This window comes from Glossina fuscipes, unplaced genomic scaffold, assembly GCF_014805625.2.
Source record: "Glossina fuscipes isolate IAEA_lab_2018 unplaced genomic scaffold, Yale_Gfus_2 303, whole genome shotgun sequence".
In the NCBI taxonomy this organism is placed as follows: domain Eukaryota; kingdom Metazoa; phylum Arthropoda; class Insecta; order Diptera; family Glossinidae; genus Glossina; species Glossina fuscipes.
In genome coordinates this window covers 583,227-601,950 of record NW_023998646.1, presented here as the reverse complement: position 1 = coordinate 601,950, position 18,724 = coordinate 583,227, and positions in this window count along the sequence as shown.

Here is an 18,724-nt window from a genome sequence, read left to right as displayed (position 1 = left end):
ATTAATTTAGATGCTTAAGTCATTTGTAGAATTCCAAACACCAAATTTTATGATCATTCGACACTTCTTGCTAAGGCAAACATAACTTTCATACATGTACTTAATATGTTCCTCCGATTAAATATAAATATAACAAATTAAACTTTCGCTTAAAATTTTAATATAATTTACATCAAAATGGCTAAGTGTCACTTTATTTAAGAGACTTGTTATGTAATTTTATGTATTTAACCTTTCATTAAAAGTTAAGAAAAAATATAGTAACAAATAATTTTTGAAATGAACATAACACAGATTTAATTTAGAATAAAACATGTCGCAACTGTTACTTTATCTTAAAACGAATTGTGAGCACCCATCATTGTAAATACGCGTCATCTTCCATGAAATTGCTCCTTTACGTTTGAAGACGAAATTGTTAATGACAAAAAATCTATTAGAATATATAGGAATTGGTGTACGATTTTAGTTCAAATCGTTCCGGTTATTTAGCTATTGTAGTTCTGTTTGCCATTTTGAAACTTGATTTGTCGAATTCTACTAAGAACAGTTTGAGTTTATAAATCTTCAAATCAAATTCATTAGGTGAGATCAGTAGTGAACGTTGCGTCCATCTAATTGACATAAATATATAGTTAACAGTGTTATGAGTCATATAATAAAATCGTAACGACCTCATACTTTGATACTGAATATAAAACTTGTTTAATAGGTAAGCGAAGGACGAGAGTAGGTCACTCTAAATGACAACATACTGGGAATCTAACAACAACGACGGCACAACAACTTTTAATAGTAAAGTACGCACATACCTCCTTGTATATAAAAAACAATATTTGTTTTGTGTGGAAAAATAAACTCTCAAGTTATGTTATTTTTTTGTTAAAATAAACTAATGAACAAACATGCACAGATGCATGTAAGCATGCATGCATATATCTGTTCATAAATACGCATATGTATATGTGTACCTATATAGAAAATTACAATAGCAAACTATATAAACAATTTACTAAGTGGGTTACATCACAAACAGTATAAGAGCGAATATTGTAGGAAAAGTTGCCCTGTTTTAGTTGCCCTGTGTTTGTTTAGGTCAAAGTTAAATATTTTTTTTATTTTGGGAAAAAAAAGCTCCCAAAGAATTATATATCTCTTGTTATTTTATATTATCTAATATTCATATTTGTTTCTTTGAAGTGTGTGAATTGCGTTTGGATTTTTATTTTATTGTAGAAAATCATTTCTATTTTTATCATATGATTCATACATCCATACATTTTACTTTAAATTTGAATAAGCGCAATGAAATAGAAAGTTAAGTTACTTTTTTCTCAAAATCATAACGGACCAATAGTCCAACGCGAAGGAGACTTTAAACAAAAGAAACTTAAGTAAGCACAAATACAATTCTCGTTCCCATCGCTGATGAAAGATGAAGGATACATCTAGAGACAACTAAATGACAAGATAGTTTTACATTTTGTTCAAAATTCAAACTAGGAGGTCATCAAAGTCTTTTTGTATATCTGGTGCCAATAACAGTAGCCATGCTGTTACTGAGCAGCTTTTTGAATAACATCAAACAGAAGGTATGTACCCCGCAAATAGAATTTGTTTTCTTCCCATCGTTCACTTCAAAGTATTGAAGAACTCTAAATTTTATGCTCGCCCAATGTTTCGAAAAATTTCAATAAAAACGTTCATATCAATAAACGTGAAGAATTTTTTATCATTAAATAAAATTATGTTGTATCGTAATTTACCTTTATCTAATTTGCTTATTATTTTTATATTTATTAATTTTATTTGTTTATACGCATATAAGACAAGTTTCTTTAACCATCTGCATCACCACATGAGCTATCATATTTTAGTCTCTGTACTCTGCAATGCTCTAGAATATTCTATAGTGGCGTGAATTTATTTCGTATTTCTTTATAGCATACTTTCATTGAAATTTATTCAAACAATTACTACTAAATAAGCGATGAAAGAAGAGCAAATCATATTATCTGCATTCGTACTGTTCATCAATGCCCTCTTATATGACTATCGTAGTGCATAGCCGTTGGGAAACACACAATTCTATACGCTTCTACTTTGGAAAGGATTGAGAGGATGCCACGCCATATCAAGAAACTGTTAACAGAATCTTTGGCCATGTAAATAATGACAGTGAAAAGCAAGAAGTGAAATTGCTGCAAGTTAGCAGCGTTAATAGTGTTATTAATAACAGATATAAAATGTTCGTAATAACCTTCTAGGTTGAATTTTTCAACAAAATGTTGGATCATCTTCTCATTTAGTTGTATCCGATGTACCGTTCAGTTTATAGCAGTTTAAAATATTTCCTTCATTCATATTTTACGTTCAGCAAAACTTATGAGTCAATGTGTACATCACTGAAGAACTCGTTTTCAAGGAGTTTTGTAGACAATTGTACTAAGGGTATGAAATGCGAATTTGGAATACTTATTTCGTTTCATGTTCATAATAAATTCGGCATTTTAATTGGTACCAAGTGCAAAATATTATGCAAAATCCACCAGCTCCATAAGTTGAATATTATTTTTATACGACGTTTATGGGTCACATTAGACGAATTATGTGCACATCAAACTTATTTCGGAAAGCATTAATTTTTATTATATTTGTTTTTAAATTCCGTTAATAAACTTAATATTTCAGAAGCGCTGTTCAATTGCTGAGAATTACAAATAATTTCCAAGATTTTTTTTCGTCTATTCAACATGATTCAGTATATATGTTTATGCTAGACATATGATATACTCTTCAATTTCCGAAGTTCCGTAACTGCCGATAAACAAGAAACATCCTTAACTTATGGCTTATTGTTGGTAAACATATCGCGTCTTTGCAAAAAATCGAGTAGATTCCATATGTGAAATTTTAACATTTACAATAAAATAAGTTTTTTTTTTTATGTTGTTCTCTCAGTCCTCTAAAGTGCACAGCTGTTATCTACCGAATGTTTAAGCCAGCCTTTTGGTGCCACTCGAAGGGGAAAGGAAGCCTATGAGGTAAATATGCGTGCCATAGCTGAGCTATGTAGTGTGAGAGTTGCGGTAGGAATTCTGTAACTTTTCACGGTTGTCTAAATTCAAATTAAGGCGAAAACTTCATTATGTCATAATCGCTACCGTAGCTTTGACTTAAAGCTTGTGTTGCTAGACGTACTTTTTATTTCTCCATCGGCGCCTCACTTGATTTCAAACACTGAGTATGTGTCAATTGGCTTTCTTCCCTGTAAACGATAACCATACATGTTTTGTTATACTCATTATCCGAAAAAATCAGCCATTCCAATCAGAACATGTAAGACTCAGTTACTTCAATTAAGCTCTGAAAAATGCCAATTTACGTCGTTCTGCCCAAATCCCTTGCGTACTTGCTTTATAAAATACAACACGCATGCCTGTTACGAGCGCTTTAGTTTTCATGAGAATCCATCATTTTGAAATAATTGCACTTTGCACTACTTCTGAGAAGAGTATGTGCGAATGATTTTCTCTCCCAGAAAGACTTGCAATAAACTCACATTTGATTAAGCAATTGGATTCAAATTTATGTTTTGATTCGGCAGCATGTCTGCCTGATTTCTCTCTACGCATGTATACGTGTTCCTCAAACTACGAGCGAACTAGTGTAGAGTATTCGATTATCAGCTTGGATCCACTACAACTTTTTACTTTTCTTCATATTTCTCCAAATAATTTTTGGTTCTTTGACGGAAATTTGTATCTCTTTACTTTTGCCCTCATCCTTTTTTTCGAAGTAAATTTTTTTTTTATTTCCCTAAGACGTTTTTCACATGAAGGAAACGAGAAATATGTATAGTACACTTCTTCATTTACTTTGGCTCTTTTTTGCGAGAGACTAATCTTTTTTATGTCTTACATGTTTTTGAATTCATATTTTTTATTATTCATATTATTTAAAAGTTTTTTTAATAGCTTTTTTCATTTCAGTTGGTTTCTAGTATATTAAGAAATTATTTTCTACTTATATTAAGTTCGTCTCTCTACGTGCCTCCAGTCCTATTAATTGTTACGGTCACGAAGATACTTATAACAAGCTAACCCAAACACTGAAAATGAAGCTAAACTGTATCAACAAAAAAACAATACAATATAATAATTATAATAGATAACTTATGGTAAATAACGATAATCAATGTTTGTTCAAACAGGAGTGATTGCTGAAAATTAGCTGGGTAATAATTTGTTTTATTGAATATATTCTGTGTTCTCGTTCTCTTTACACAATAAATAAATTGGTTAACTCTAAAAATTTTGTTTATCACGCAAGCACGTTTGATTTGTTTCTATATTCTTTGAAAAATGCTGCCTCCAATACCTGGTTTGGATGATATGCTATTATTAGAATGTTCGAATGTCGGTTGACATCAACACGTTCACAGAGTAAACACGGTCAACAGATGTGTTATTGCAGCGCCGAACGCTATTGAAAATTGATCGGATCAGATCATTTTGTCAATCAATTCTCATATAAAGCATTCTTTTTCTAACCATTATATGAATAAGCTTATTTATTGAATATTCGAAAAAGAAAACAGAGACTATGTTTTATCAAGAAATAGTCTCATGAGTCCACCGAAGTCCATAAAATGCTTCAAAGGACTCTTGCTTGAACATAGAACTAAACGCTTCCGATGGAATAGGTGTTACCAATATTTCCTCTAGCGCTCTTAAGGAACGGTAGACACGATTTTGTTCTTCATAAGTTATTGGCACTTGATGAATCAAAGTTTGCCGCAAAGCCTCAGCAACGACGTTATCATAATACTGCGCAATTGCCCCATGAGAAAGAATGACGTATAACCCATCTTTTGGAAATCTTCTTGTTTTATTCATGATTCTCCTTTTTTTAACACCATAAAAATTAACTCGGTATGTGGCATTGCTCAAGCAATTCTCTTCGTCCTCTTGTGTGTCTCTAAGAACACCTTCGCAGCGCATAAAATCCCAGTATTTGGTTATATCGACCGTAGGAGTCCACGAACCGCCGTACGAACCCAATTTCGCATTCTCAGTCATTACTCTGAAATATTTCACAGTAGGAGGATTTCAATTAGATGACGACATTTTATACTCATGAACACGCAAATTGTAATTTTTCCAAATTACTTACTTAAGGCACACAAATACCCCTAATTAGCAATTAAGTCAATATAGGGCCGAAGCTGATTTAAAAATATGATGCTACAGGTAGAAAGAGAGGTTTTATAATAGCGATCGATTCCAGGCAATTATCGCTAAAAAAATAAATGAACATCTTTCTACACTTTATCTCTCTTTCCTTCATGGTGTCCAACGAATTTTTTATCTCTTAATGTTGCTTTTCGATATTTATATATATACTGTATTTGGTAAAGTCACACATTTAGTATGATTGGAAGACAAGCCTTACACACATCCACAGAGATGGGTTTTGCTTAAGAGGTAACGCTACAGAAACAGCTCAAAAACATGGGTTTTCTGGAAATTATTTTGGATGGAACGAAAGATAATACAATAATAATATTTAAGCAGATTATTAAACGTACGTTAAAAAATAGAGGCATCAGAGCCTTCTCGTGAGGGATATTTAACTTAGGCATGTAGTCAGCCGAAAATTGAAATACAAAAAAATTTACATGCCTGCCGCTAGTGAATCATTTAGAAGTTTTCAGACATATTGAATCGTGATCAAAAAAAAGAGCGTACTTTTATTAATTGGTGATCAGAATTGACTTTGTTAGATACGTAATACCATTCAATACAGAAGTGGAGTAAGCCAGGAGCCCCTACCTAGTGGAAAGGCAATATACAGAAAAATACCTTAAACACGGGCAAGACAAAACTAGGCTTTGCGTAGCAATTACGAAATTAATAAGCTTTATCAAGATTCCAATTTTTCACAAATTAGTCATGACAACCGCGCTTTTCCCGATGTTATCCAACTCCACAATGAATGAATATATAGAAAAGACCTTAATAATACACTGCTACATAAATCCAATGGTTAGAATTGAAGCTATGTTAGTTAATTCACTCAATATGATAACAACGCTGCGTTCTTTGACTTGTGCAACCAAATCTAGGCTTAGGCATATGGAATGCTAACGGACTTTCAATTCATACCAGAGAAACAGAAACCTATTTACATTTACATCATACTGATATCTATGTAATTTCGGAAACTCATCGCACTTATTTCCAAATTAAGCGGCATGATATTATATCATGCAATCATCCTGTTACTAGAGCTGAGGATGGGTCAGCAATTTTGGAATCTTTATTAATTTATATCGTTCTCGATAACTGTAATTTCGGTTGTGCTGTCTTTAGGGCTTTGTGGTTCATTAAAACAAATCCTCAATCACGCGCAAAGAAATAAAATAGCTAAAACGAAAATAAAAGCAAAGTATAGACAATACCAATAAGCACAGCAATATCAAATAGCAGTGCAGTCTATTGCTTAAACAGTATTATCTTCGTCTTTATACGAGCGCTGGTGAAGGTAGTGAAATTAACAACACCTTACGTAAAACTAAGTGAAAAGAGACAACATATGCAGTAATGGGTATTATAACTGACACAATAATAACAGAAGATAGCATACATACTCCGCGTAGTACAGTAGCAACAACTACGATTACAATACCGGTAATGCCAGACACACATTGAACGGTAAAATCAATATTTAATGCAACGGAAAGCGGCATTTAACATAAAATTAGAACTATATCCACAAACAGTATTGAAAAAGTTTATCTAATACAACAGTATATGTGTCTTGCTCATTTCCTAAATGTAAAGGTAAAGGTCAGGACGAGGGATTCATTGCATGTTGGGTTTGTGATTCAGTGACTCATCTTAAATGTGCGACTTTGAATGGAAGGCATTATGATGTCATCGTTGATAGTTCGAAAGTCTTTGCTGGTTCCGCCTTAGTTGTAGAAATATGGCTATAGATTTTTTATGGCTGTATTTTTTAAGGCTGTATTAAAATAAACAAACCAAATAGCGCTTCAAAAATACAAATAAGGAATTTCTCAATTTCGTTAATACTAAATAAATAAATAATAAATCTGCATTCAATCGATTGAATTTGTCCCCAAAACGAAGTGATAAGCCTGGTTGTAACGGCGGAGTCGGAATGATGAATCAAAATCCAAGGCATTCCTTGATTCCGAAAAGTGGCACTTCTATCTTTGCTGCGCCCTTGTAAGCAAGCTTCATCGGTGGAGATTACGACAATTACAGTTGATGAGACAAGCCACCATGAGGATAGACACACTGTTGAAAATGTGGATAAGAACGGTATAGTTCTTCCAACATCGTTTGCAGCGGTTTCGGCTTAACATTTGAGAAAACAGATTTTTATGCGATCGTCGTTAGTACTTCATCAGCTTCTTTGTGTAACATACCTGCCACAGGGAACGCGTTTGGGTTTAAATGCCCTTTCGGCGTTTAATAGAAAGCATGAGGTCGTTGCTGCACTTAGTCTGAAAAGATCGTGAATTGCTTCCGGCGAAGTGTGTCAGAAGATGACTCGTTAAGGATAACGTTTTTTTGTGGTTAAAAGGCATGTCCGAAACAAATAATCCGGAGATTCTTGCCAGAGGTTACATCAAAAAACTAGATATTAATCAACCTAGTTTTAGAATACTATACAGAAAGAAACTACGTTATAATGTGGCAGTTTTGGCTGTCCACAATCATGATCTTTTTATTGTCTATTCTTATATAATGGGATTGATTGATATTCGTATTGTTGTGGGGTACTTCAACATGCCGTGTATACAGTGGAATCTGGATCGAGGCGTGTCCTTTTATATTCCGTTTTATTCATCGGTTCGATTTGATTCGTTCTTTGAAGATATAAGTAACCTAGGCTTGATGGAAATAACTCTATATGATATATTCGAATATAAACGATTTGTTAATATCACATATAAAGTCTTTTGTTTTTTGTGTTTTGAAGATATTTTGCACCCGACTATTTGCATTTCGTTGGACGTTGGAACATCGTAGGACATGAATATAACTTTTATAAAACTAATTATAAAACTTTGTATGTTCTATTAGGTGTAGTGAACTGAGTGTGTCATACTGCCGATTTTGAAGACCGTTTAAATTTCTTGTACGATAATTTGGCGTCGATTTTTCGGCATCAGGTGCCGTTAAAAAGGGTCGATAGTGTATCTAGATTCCCGCCGTGATGAACTAAAGAGGTCAAGGGTTTAGAAACTTCCATGAACAGATTCTTTAAATAGTTCAAAAAAGTGGTTGCCCTTTTTTCGTTACCTTGTTAAGTAGTGACCAACCAAAGATCGCTATTATAAATACCAATGATAAATGTTACTCGTAATGCCTACGGAAAATGCGAGTGAATTTTAGAAAAGACCCGAAAAGTTTCTTTAGACCCGTGAAGAGGAGAGTTAATTGTTTACCACAGAATATGCACTTTGGTGAGGTAGAAGCATCTGAGCCACAAACGATTTCTGATGTTGATTGTTTGCCAATTTTTTTGTACAACCACTTGTTAACCAACTGTTAGCGATGTTGGTGTTTATCCTTACGACGATTGTTTGCCAATCCTTTTGTACAACCACTTGTTAACCAACTGTTACCGATGTTGGTGTTTATCCTTATGACATTGAAAATTATGATATTTTTTTTATTATCAGATTCTCAAGTGCGGAAGTTTTTGAAGATATTTGGAGGCTAACATTTGTTTTACATTTCCCGTCCGTATGGTATTCGCTCAACTATTCACATTAAGTGCACGGACAACCAATTAAGGAAATATTTAATTTGTCTCTTGCAAATGGTGCTTTTTCAGATATCTGGAAATGTAGTTACATTCTCCCTTTAAATAAGTCTGGCACTAGACAATCCGTTAGAAATTATAAAGGCCTTCCCAGACTTTTTGTAATAAGCTAATAAGCTCTTTGAAAAATTTGTGACAAATAGAGTTGTTGTTGTTACCATATTAGTTGTCCCCATATATCGGCATGGTTTTGTAAATAACCTCTTAGAATTCGCTTGCCGTATCTTCGTTTCATTTAATTAGGTCATTTAGCGATATTATCTATACGAATCTTAGTAAAGCATTTGTATGATCTTCTTGACATGATCGTCTAATTTTTAAGCTGGAAAGGACCAGTTTTACTCTTGGCATGGTAATTTGGCTCCGTTCGCATTTTTCACTATTAGTGGCAGGATGGTGTTATATAAGTGGAATGGCGCTAAATAGACAAAAATGTAAATATCTTTCAGGAGAGTGTCCGCCATTACTTTTATTTATGGGCTAGACGGGGAGCCCTTGGAATCGGTCGATCAACGATTTTAATGTGCTGTCTGATGTTAAAGTGGCTTTTAATTTCCATGTCAAACCAACCATGTGCAAGGGGAGATTTGTAGTCAATTTTTGTAAAAAGGTGGTCGGAAGACCTTGATTCTCGATAGATGAACAAGCAATTATGTCAAATCCCTGCTGCCTAATGTGCACGTTTAGACAGCTGCTCACGACATCTTAGAACGAAACTTGACACTTACGATTTTGACCATTGAGTTTAAATTGCAAATAGATTGCTAATATTTTGTAAGCTTATCGTTCTTTACGCGCTGTACTCTTCTTCTCATTGGAATGCAATTTGGCCCTTCTGAGGACGGGTCATTAAAAACCTCTTATTAGACCAGGTTTTACATTTTATTGTATAAATTACTGGAGTTGGTGTTAATATGAGTTTAGTTTGGGTGCCACTTAGTTCTCGCTCAACGCTCTACCAAACTCGCAGCATTATTTCAGATAAATTATATATGTATATATTGAATTGAATTCCATCATCTACATTGAAATGAATATTCAGTCGAAATATTGTCAATATATTCTAGGTATTTTACATTCCCTTTAGGTTTGGTAGAACTTACACTATTTGTGTATGGTTATGTATTTGCAATTTTTGACTGGACCTCTTTCTGATAATGGGTTTGTTTCCACTTGGCTGTATATACGTAGAAAGTGTCTATTAAGCAAATAAAAAAAAATTTTTCCCACGAAATTTTTGTGTGTGTTGTTTTAATTTCATTTTCATATCAATTCGTATCAATTCTTGCCTTTGAGAGTTACTACCGCAGAACCTCAATGCCGTTACTCGAATTTGGTTAAGTTCAAATGGAAATTTATTTTGTGAGGGGCTTGAGGCCCATATCTCTGGGGCTGGGGTAGCTCAGCGGGCCAGGAAAACACAGGAAAATTTATATTTAGGGATCTTTATTCTTTATTTTATTACTATCAGAGCCCAACCGACTCTCGCGCGAGTCCAGACTCGACCCAATCTCAACTGTCACTCTCACTAACTAAAACTAATATACACTTTTCTTAATCTATTCTTATTCGATTCGTATTCTATTCATATTCTACACTTAATCTATTCTTATTCTATTCTCATTCTCTATCCTAAACTAGCTTACTCTCTAAACTAGCACTCTCCCCCCCACCAGAAACGGAGAACCCGTGAGGCCACAACGAGGGACTACTTTGGCTCCTCACAGTTTCAGGCATCTTTACTAATTAATCTAAGTCTGACCTTGTAGATAACGGTCTCTGGTTTCCAAATATACACATTGAAGTTTATTTCTCAAATCACCCATGCAGCCCTGTATTTTCAGGTGAATATCTTAGATCCCAGAAGCCGTTCGTTTAGCGAGTACTCAATCACAGAAGAAATTCCTTATCGTGTCAGAGAGCAAATTATTTTTTATAATATGCTGATGAGTTTTGCTTCCATTTTCTCTGGGTACCTAGTCACATGGATGTTTACGGAAATACCATTGCCATAATATAATATCTTCCAGATCATTACAAATTAATTGTCGCGCTTTGATTTCTGTTGTTTTGAAGGCAATCAACAAAAGCAGATAAATATAACCCTTTAGTTTACCTATTGCAGCCGTTATTTGCTCCATTAACATGCTTATGTTTAACCACGCGAGACGCAATGATCAACTGTACAAAACTAACGTAGTAAACCGCTCCTCCTGCATATGTGGGGTTTCGAAATCATCTGATTATCTTCTCTTTGTCTGTCCGAAAGAAGCGACTACTATTCGCCCTTGAACGCTTTGCAAATTGTCTTTATGTGATCACAGCGTTTTTCACATTTTGCTTTTGCGTTTTCACATTTGCGTTCAATTCAAATCTGTGACAAGCTATGACAAATGCTCACTAACAAAATATGGACATTTTTTAGGAAATCCGCTGAGGTTTTTTTTCTACACTTGATGTGCGGCTTGATCTACACACAAAGTGAGTATTCTTACATTATTATATTAGCGCGCATATCATGGTTTCGTAAATCCCACGTATTTGTTTATTTACACATATCAAATATATTTTCATTGCACTCGGAACCCAAATACCTTTGACATCATACAGTTTCGCGTACGCGCAAAATATGCGAGATCGACAAACAAACCGGGCTTATTGACGGTAATTTCTGCAATATTATGAACATGAAGCGTATATATGTTCTTGCATAATAGCAAGGAGTATGTATTTAATAAATATGTGAGCTTGATATAGAAAAGCGTAATAATGTGTGTGACATAATGATGTATGGGACGCGTTATAGTTATCGGACTGCTCAAATATATGCGTTATTTGGAATGAAAAATCGTTTTTCGTCCAAAAGTTTAAATAAAATAATTTTTCTAGGGAAAATCGTTAATGAAATATTTTACATCTGATGATAATAGTGAAACTACGCAGAAGACAATAATGTGCTTGTTTTTAATTGATCGATCTCTTGTGGACATTGCCAGAGAGATGGGCATTATAATTGATTTTGATGCCCGTATGACATCTGTTCGGGAGTAGATTTAATATTACTAGAAATTTCAAGAAAATATGGAAAAGCTAAAATTGGCTGATTTTGTTTGGAGTTTTGCACATCTAAAATAATGATTAAAAGTTCCCGGACCAAATAAGAACTATTAAGAAAGTTAAATTTGATCGGGACCGAATCTTTTATCCCCGTCACCGTTACTTTGAAACAAGCAAAAGAACTAAAAGGACAAAATTTTCATGCTCTATAATATAGAGTAAGCGCAGCGGATTTCTTCTATTTCGGAAACAAAAGTTTCTTTTGTATAGGCATGTGGGCGTTGTAGGCGGGAAAAGACAGAGGGACGGGAAAAGAAAGAGGGACAGGCGAAAAGAATGGCATGTTAAGGTTTATTCCAAATTTGAAACTTGGCAAGAATTTGTATGCTTTCTGAGATTTTTGAAACTTGTTTCTGCGTGTTCCGAAGGTATTGAAAAAATAATTAAAACTTGATACACTATAATATTGGGTAAGCTTCGTCAATTTTTTCCACTTAGGTGCACGAATGCTACGTCGCCCATAGAACACGCCTTCAATATTTTTTACATTTATTTTTCATTTCTTTTGAAATTCTCTCATTCGAGCTCATTTTAAATACCAATCTGTGTGCAATAACTTTCAATGTTTCAATATTTCTGCCAAATTTGAAGTCGATAGCTTCATTTTTGCAGCTAGGAGAACGTTTACACCAGTTACTACACAAGTGAACAGGTGGGCAGACGGATATGCTTAATCGACTTACAATTTGTCGCTCATCAAGAATGTATACATTTTGTTTCTGATGCTTCGTTGTGGGCGTTTCAAAAGTTTTGACACCCTTCCCTGACGGGTACAAAAAGCAGTCTTTTCTTCCACATAGGCTTTTCATAAATAATAGAATCAGTCCAAAGCTTCCGTGGCAATTCCTTACCTATTTCGTAAAACTATTTGTCGATACGCTCAATAGACGCCCTTAGATTTCTAATCATTTAATGCAAACTTTTTTCAATATCAATAGTGTCCGTACGAGCTCATTTAAAATCAGTAAACTAAAAATCAATCTTTAGTTTTCGTTGGAAAAGGGACGCAAGAGCGCTTGCCAAGTCAATGCTAAGTCTGCATATTTTCTCATTAAGGTGCAACACACGAAATTCGAATCGTCATTATTTTGAAAATAACAGAAATAGTATCACTAAAACCACTGTGATTCATATTATCGGATATAATGATATTTAGATAGACTTCGTCTCAAGGTTGGGATTTTCTAAAGGTAATATGGGTTTCTTGTAAGAGGCAACATTTTTACGTTAGCTGCAGGAATTATTAACCTACGTGTTAGCTTATTCAGGAAGATGAGATTAAGCAATTAATAATAGCCGGTGTGACTGCCGAATGAAGGGATACGTTTTGTGTGCTGCGTGGGTAATGTAGAGGCAGATTTTAGGAAAGCAGAGAGTTTAGCAAACTTCACTTAGGAATGTAGAGTCTAATTTAAGCAATCGTACCATATAAACGTTAGGCGGGTTATTATAATAAGAAATAATTATTCAGCGTCTTTCGTGTATTTAGAAATTGACACTATATTGAAAATGGGTGTCGTAAAATAATATGTGGAGTTCAGTGTGCTTTTCTTTACGTAATTCGAAAAAATATCGACTTTGATTTAGCAGATCATCTGGACAGTTATGTTAACTTATGTATAAAATGGGTACATATCATAACTTTTTACTGACGAGCAAAACAAATAAAGATATCTTAGCAAAAGTTTGCGCGTCCATGCCCATAGCTTGGTACGAGGAGTTAGAATTAGTATTGGCATCATGTACCGCCGTTGTGGGGGGCTTAGCACAACATGACCTTTTACGAAGGATCTAAGTCTAGGTTTTCATTATTTGGTTGCTATCGGTTAGTATTGTTAACAGGTTACTCGAGGATTAAGCGTAGTTCAGATGTAATTGATGAATATTAGATAAGTTTGGAATCTTTATATATGGTACTGTTTATGTTTCCTTTCTTTCCATGCCATTAAAACCTTCAATTGCATTCGTTACTTTCCGTTGACTAAAAAACCATTGGCAAAAGTAAATTCGGTATGCGTTTCGTATAAGTTTGTTTATTGCAGATACGAATTTCCTTAGAGAATACCATGTTCGGAAGACATGAGTACGATAATACTACACTATCCTTCTTACTGCACACATAATAGCGCAAACAATCAGTAGAATTCGGTTTGTAGGAGCACAATTAATTATTTATATTTTATTTAGCGGTAAAGAGTTTTCCCTTCTTGTTTACGTAATTCGTCCAATTATTCCGTGTATAACATCCACGAAATGTAACCTCTTCCACGTATTCGATACTACGAGCAGTTAATTGTCCACGGAACGCTTCAACTTCTTTCGAATTGTCAAATGTGTGTTCCATGAGAATACCCAAAACAAGATCATAATTATTGATTAAATAAACAAGCTGCCCCTTGCATGGCGGAAAAATTGCAGACATACATGAGATGCAGCATCTCACTTTGTTCTGTACTTCCAACAACAAAACACTAACTAATTCGTTTGGAAAATTTTCACAGGTACCTACGATAAGGTTAAAACATAAAAAACAGGAATGTCAACTCGGTGCTTACATCAAATGTTCATATGTACTGTGAGGAGCCAAAGTCGTCCCTTGTTTTGGCCTCACAGCTTCCCCGTCTCTGGTGTGAGGAGAGTGCTAGTTTAAGATAGAGAATAAGTTAGACAGTAAGTTAGAGAATAAGCTAGAGCATAAGATGGAGAATAAATTAGGAACTAAGTTAGAGAGTAAGCTAGAGAATAGGATAGAGCATAACAGAGAGAGTAGAGTAGGAATAGATTAAGCGTAGAATAAGAATAGCTTAAGAATAGGGTAGGATAGAATAATTTAGTTACTCATGTGGGGAGTTTTGAGTGAGTCATGTCTACGAAAGAGATCGCGACCGCGGATAATATATTATAAAATAAATAATAAAAAATAAAGAACACTATAAACGATTTTCAATACAAATTTCTTGTGTTTCCTGGGCCGCTGAGCTACCCCAACCCTGGAGAATGGGCCGCTTAAGCCCTCACAGTACCTACATTTTAATAGTCATCAATCGCCACTCTCTGCTGCTATTGAGTAAATCTCTTATGATAAAGGCGTCATCATATGCTATCGTATGTGACCATCTTAATCTTCCCAAACGCGGGCCACACCTTATTACATAATACATATACGCATAGCCATCTATTTGGTTTGTTGACAATTGTTTGCTCAGTTTGCTCGGTTTTCCGCTCCTTCTTGAGGTATCGTGACAGACGTGTTGTTATTTTAAATGGCTGCCGTCCCCTGTGTGTCTACGCCATTGTTAACTTATATATCAATATATATATATAATATAATAATATGATAATATTTATATATTTACATATATATATTAATATTTCTATTATTATTATTATTATTTTAATTTTAGACTAATGAATTGAATTCTTAGACTAAAAAAAGAGACATTGAGCATTAATATTTCTAATAATATATATATATATATTAACAATAATAATAAAAACATAGGTAATGTACAATATAAATATGTATAATGTAATTTAATATAACTTAATACAAAATTATCATTAAGGTCGAGACATGTTCGTGCATTGGATTTACAGAACTGTTTAATAATAACACAGTATTATAAGAACATTGAATTCAAGATAGGTTCATGCCTTACATTTATGAAACTTATTAATAATAATACTGAAGTATATATTATAAGTTATTATAATATATATCAGGTTTTTCCTGAATTGATCGTAATTTGAAAGCACATGTAATTCGGATTCGTTTGTGAATTGCCCTTTGGGCGCGATCGTCGCCTGGATCATTCTTTCAATGTTCTTCTCAGGCATACGTGTCTTTATGCAGAAAATTCTGTATGCGTCCAGGAATACGTTGTATGAACCTTCAGTAGGAAAATCTGCGAATAAATGTCAGCTGATCTGGATCAAGTTGCCGTTTTGCTGGGCTGCCATTTTCCTTCCAACCACCTCATTGCAGATTTCGTCTCCATGCGTGGTGACGTCTCGCAAGCATGGCAATGGCAATTCAGCTGCTCACGGATATACTGCCTTATTTTATATCCTGTGAGCAGCTGAAGAAAGCTCTCGTCCGAGATTTTTAGCCTCTAACCAACATGGATGCGTGCTACGACATTATTTTCTCAATAAAATCTGGATTTCGACGCTTTGAATACACTGGACAAGCCTTTCAAACGTATATTGGCTTACTCTATGCTATAATACTCTTACATAAGGGTAGCGTTTAATATTTCTTCGGTTAGCGCAAAAGCACTGACATTATTTTCCATATAATTGGAGCACTCTTCCAAAAATTTGTGATGCTTAGCCCAATTGTTAGAGTCGATTGTGCTCCGGCGGTCAGTTACAATTGCAAGGTTGGCAAGTGAACTGCGCACCTTTAGCTCGCTTCTCGCAAAATCCCCTTCGTTTATTGCTGCTTGCTGGGTTGCGAAATATCAAGTCGCTGAAGAAGTGACTGTTTAAGAGTCAATTCGGCAGGAATCTCCTATCGATCAAAATAACATGTGTTTCTTGTGAATTTCGTCTAGCTTCTTTAAAGTGGTTGGCTTGCTACTCCCAGATTTTGGAACTGGTTCACCGTCAACGCCTCTCTAAGCCTGCTTATCTCTTCCTTTAACGGGGGATGCTCCGATTGTTGGTTGGTTGCAGCGGGACTGCTTGCGGGGCGCTTTTGCGGGGCTACTATTTTAAACGCAGCTACTTAAGCTAACTGCTGGTGTTGGCTACTATTTATAGTGGAGTTACTTTAGCCAACTGCTATTGACGGAAGCCTTCCACTTCTTCTAGTTTTTCTACATGTAGTACTTCTTCTTATTCTCATATATGTACCACTTCTTGTAGTTCTTGTATGGGTACTACTTCTTCTGATTATCTAATTAAATTATTTCTACAAATTCTGTTTCAAAATCAGACAAATCCGATTGCAGGCCTAATAGAGCCTCATTTTATATCTCCAATACTGCCATCTTCTTAACCGGAAACGTATACATTGACAGACAGCTTCAAATTTTTCGTTCTGCATTTTGTTTGGTCCTTTAATAAATCATTAACCCGTCATAGCTCCTTCTTTGCTACGAGCATTGGCGCATCTAACTCTTCAGCCAGCCCCTCCCAGGCTCTCCTTTTTTGATGTCTTGTTGACCTGTATAACATAATGTTTCCTAAGGATTTCGGCGAACACTGAGTGGAGTATATCTCGGGCACCCGGTTGGACATTCATTATAAGATATAAATATATGTTTATAAATATTAAGTGAATATATGAAAATATAATATATGATAATAATAACAATAAAACAATAAATTATAATATCTGATATAACAATAAATATGATAAATAATAATAGATATAATAAATAATAATAATAAACACAATAAATAACAATACTATAAAAGAATAAATAATAAATGACTATCTATTGTATATAAATAATAGTGATAAATTAATCGATGGCGATAAACGACAAACCCGAAAAGAGACGCAAAAATTAGGATATGCCTACTTATATCCTACATTTTTATTCATTCCCAAAAAAAAAAAAAAAAAAGATTTTTTAAATTAAATTCATTTATTTTTATTATTTTAAATTTTGTAACAATCTGGTTCTAAATGGTACTTAAATATTAAATGATATTCACATATTATCAAGATGTCGTGTTATTTGCAGTTTGGTTTGATCGTAGTTTTTCATTTAATTTTTGTTTTACTACACTTAACACCTGATTTAAATATATGTCTGTATGCACCTATATTTATTTTTTTTATTTTTTACCCCTTTATACGTAAAATTCAACTAAAGAAATTAATAGTCGAATTCAGTGCATCTTAATAGAAAATCTTATACTAATTGTTTTAAAACTAGTATGCAATAAAAAGGAAGATAAAGAGAAAAACAATAATAACAAAGTAAGATTAAAAATAAATTAAAAAGTTAAAAATAAGAATTCATGTAAAAATAAATAAAAAGAGGGTGAACAAAAAAGAAAAAAAGCACGTACACAGTCAGCACAGAAGCACACCCGCAACAAAAACAGATCCAGGTTGCAAGTTAACCTCTAAACCATTGCAAACATGCATAAGCTTGGCAACCAACACGTTAACAACCCAGTATTATTTTAAATAAAAAATGGGACATTAAGAATGAAATTTTAGTTTAAGCACGACATAGCTATATCGCGCATATTAAGCAAAGTTGCTTTAATAGACTTTAAAGAGTCCGTTAAAGAGAATAAGTGATAGACATCATTTAGGTTTCTGCAAACGACTCTGAGCGGATTAAACAGCTCATAATTATATTTACACTGACTAAGCTTAACCAAGATAAAGTGCCTAGAGAAGCGGTTAGGGACCTTAAGGTTTATTTCACCAAGTAATGAAGGCGAGTTAAAAGCACCATTTATTACTTTGATTACGAAGGAAACCCCAAGAAAAAATCGAGGTTTCTCAAGTGACAGTAGGGATAAGAGAACCTATTTTCAAAGGATGGAAGAGATGGAATCGGGTCCCTACCCAAATTGCTAAGGGCAAACAGCAAGAATTGGTTTTGAACAAATTCAATTGAATCTACATAGCACCTTTATGAAGGAGACCACACAACAGAGGCATATTCCAGTAGAGGTCTATCCAAATACATGTACAGCCTTTTCGTAATATAAAGATCATCAAGCTCTTTGGACCACTTTTTTAAAAACGAAGCGCGGACCTAGCTTTGCTTAA